Source organism: Juglans microcarpa x Juglans regia, chromosome 1D (genome assembly GCF_004785595.1).
Source record: "Juglans microcarpa x Juglans regia isolate MS1-56 chromosome 1D, Jm3101_v1.0, whole genome shotgun sequence".
In the NCBI taxonomy this organism is placed as follows: Eukaryota; Viridiplantae; Streptophyta; class Magnoliopsida; order Fagales; family Juglandaceae; genus Juglans; species Juglans microcarpa x Juglans regia.
In genome coordinates, this window is record NC_054594.1 from 18,775,890 (window position 1) to 18,779,572 (window position 3,683).

At 35.0% G+C, this 3,683-nt stretch overlaps 1 pseudogene; it reads right to left on the minus strand.

Moving 5' to 3' along the window:
- Positions 1 to 292: 292 nt before the first annotated feature.
- Positions 293 to 1,606, minus strand: LOC121238423 (annotated as a pseudogene).
- Positions 1,607 to 3,683: the final 2,077 nt, after the last annotated feature.

Consider the following 3,683-nt stretch of genomic DNA (forward strand, 5'->3'; position numbering starts at 1 on the left):
TTTATAAAAATAAGCTCACAATAAATTAATATAATTTAATATCTTATATTATTTTATAATAAAGATAACCTTAACCGCATTAACGAGAATTTATAAATTTATTTATATAAAATTACTTTCTCAAATGAGATAGATCTTTATTTTGACAACGGATATACTACCAAACAAGATGCTTTTAACGGCCCATTAAACAATTTAATGCCCTCATCGAATATGAATTTCTTAAACACTCTAATTTCCAAATCAATTTAGAGCAAAGCCGATGTCTATCGAATGAAATTGTTCTCCAGTCTTCGTTGGAAATTGGGATGGTATTTACTTGGGATTAGAAAGGAACATGTATTTAACAGATAATAAAAAGAGAGATTCAGAACAAAAATTAAAAAACAGAAGAGAGGTGAAAATCAAAGTGAAATGACACCTGGCAATAGCCAAGAGGTGTCATCATCAGCTGGGCGGCGCCGAATTAGAGCCGGCGCCGGCGAGCCTATCGGCGAGGCTGTCATGGCTCGAATCTGCATCTCAAGCGCCGCGATATAATCAGTGGCTTCTTCTAGAATAACCGGCAACGGTTCTTTCCTGCAACCGGGGACCAACCGCCCAAGAACCGCACTTTCCTTTGCACGGCCGGTAGACCCTTCCCCTTCAGCCTCAACACATTCACCTTCGGCTTCCTCGACGACGAAGACCGGTTAGTCCCGGTCACTGTCGCAACGACTCTCTGCCTCTTGTGCTTCTTCTGAAACTTGAGCTTCAGCCTGTTCGTCAAAATCGCCCTGCTCCACCTCGTCCTCCCCTTGGCAGCCACTGCCAGGACTCTATCGGCCGCCTGGCGCACGGCTCGTCCCCGGGCGGTGCCGAGGCCGAAGCCGAAGAAGAAGAAGAAGATGGAGGAGAAAGAGAAGGAGGAGGGCTGCTGAGGCGGATTTGGCTCAGAGCTTGGAGGAGCTTGGAGGAGTAGGTTTGTTGCTGAGTCTCGGATTTCCATTTGATATGGTCCTGATCATGGTGATCCTTGGCTTGAGTTTTCTTCTTCTTCTTCTTTCGCGAACGATCAGAGTTCGTTACCGGGTTCGAGATCATCAGAGTCGATGCCATCGCTTAACCGTATGGATCCGCAAGAATTGCGTATGCCTCTGCGCCAAAATTTCACCAAAAAAGAAAAAGATTTCTGTGCCTTTTTGGCAGAGAAGACGAGCATACACCTGGAAAAGATTAAGAGATGTAACAGAGAAAGGGAGGATTAAGGTAAACCCGATTTTGATATTAATCAAATCCTTGGGGAATCAGATAAAAATCCCATTTCGGATCGGATATTGAAACATAATTCTGGTATCAAAATCTTAAAAAAAAAAAAAAAAATCGAACACAGGAATCGTGGGAAAGTGAAAGAGAGCTTACCTTAGAGAGAGAAAACAGAGCAGTCTCCTTACGTATCAGGCTCCAATTGATACATTCAGAGATGGTGGAAATGATAGAACGGGGAGAGGCTAGAGCGAATGAGTGTGAGAGAACGGAACGGAGTGGGTGAGGTGTCGCTCGGTGGTTACGAGATGAAGGAAGAGAGAAACGTTGGGAAAGAGGTTTATAAAAAAGGAATCAGAGGATAGCACGCCTCCTTTGCTTTGAGACCACAATTTTTTTTTCTTTTTTAATTTAATCTTGCATTTTTTTTTTTTTCCCCTTTCGTTCCGAGATGATAAGGAATACCAATACAGAGATGCTTATAAGTTGAGGTGTCAACGTTTCACTAATTATTTAATTTATTATAATTATAAAAAAGAAATTAAAAATTTAATTTTGTTATGCTAGATAATGAAGTAAACTTTAATATTCATTATAAAAGAAAATAAATATTTACGACGAGAATAAATTCTTTTTAATAAAAACTAAAAGCCATTTTGATTACAAATAATTAGTAATATTTATCCATATACTAAAAAAATTATTTATCCACGCACTAAAAAAATTATTTATTTTTTTATTAATAAATAAATAATTTTTTTAGTGCGTGTATAAATAGATTTATCAAAGATGATATGGACATGACCACATGGATGATGGATGTATTAATGTGGAAGGACTATGGCTGAAATGAAATTGGTTTTACATATAATTGTAGGCGGATGGATGGATGAATTAACGACATTACGCGTTGAGTAATTGACATTTTTGTGGACGTTTGTTAGTGGATCATATGGAAAAGTCATTTAAAAAAAGATACGGAGGGTTATATTTCTTATCATCAGAGAGAAGTTGGGGGCGAATCTGAAGTGCATGAATACAAATTATAATGTCTTGAAATTAAAGACAATTTATATGTTCTTCACTGTATGTAACATGACTATTTTTTTTTTTTTTTTTGTGTCGGTAATAAATTATATTCGAGAACCATTAATGGCACGTGCCTCTAGCTTTGACAAGTAGTTCTAGATCAACAACTACTCATGATGATAATGTTTCATTTTAAATAATATATCATAATCAGAAGTTTTATGGCAAATAATTTCTTCCTTGCATGATTAACTTAATTTCTTATTAGCTGTATTGCATTATAAAAAAAACGGATTTTATGATTAATTTATTACAATTAAAAGACTATAATTTACAACCAATTTTAATTATAAATAGTCATTTCGTTAATATTAACTGATCGCAAATAAGTAATTTTCTTGTAGTGTTGATTTGGTACTGCCTTTAACTAATTTATTTTTTTTATGGGCATACTATTATTTTTAACAGTATTTTGTCGGTACAATCATGATCTTGAATTTTGTCTAAATATTTAATTAAGCTTCTTAATTTCCACAGAATATATGTTCTTTTTTTTTTGTCCTATGTTGTTTTGATATATATATATATATATATATATATATATATATATATATATATATTGTTACAATTCTGACTTCCTTAGCAATGCCAAGATCAGTATCTTGTTGCCAAGATGTGTCAAGAATTTAATGAAGAACTTGTAAACAGAAAAAGCAGTAAAGGAAAGAACACACAAGAATTACGTGCTTCGATCCTAATGATCTACATCCACAGCAGGAACCTCTAGGAGTCTTTTGTTTCATTGATCATGAAGAATAATAAAGTATAGAGATTTACAAGATATCACCCTTTCTTCACTTTCCTCTCAAAGTCTCTCTCAAGTTCTCTCTCTCTGTTTCTCCCTGATCTCTCACCAAGTCACAATGTAATTCTACTTAAAAATCATCAAAACAAATGAACTACATCAATCCTTAAATAGTTACACAAATGCATAACAGAAAATTGCAGCGCTCCACCTCAACAACTTGAGTATCACTTGGTTGTAACTTTTCTCCATTTGACATGTGTAAGGATCTCAATGGTAGACATTTTATATATATATATATATATATACAGACACACACACATACGAGAAACAACTTTCAATATCATGATGAACATGATTTTCTCCAACTAAACCAAATTTCTTAAATCGTGGTTAGTTAATTCAAGATCCGAATAGGGTTATAACTTATAACGGTTACATAAATCAATAGCAAAGGTACGTAGTGTGCTGACAATCCTGGCCTTGGATATCATTCATGCATGTTGATCTCTTGCTTATATGAAGAAGATAAGAACATGAGATTGAGCAATCAATAATTAGCCCTACGAGCTAAAAAGTTAGCTAAAAGGTTGGGTTTTTTTTT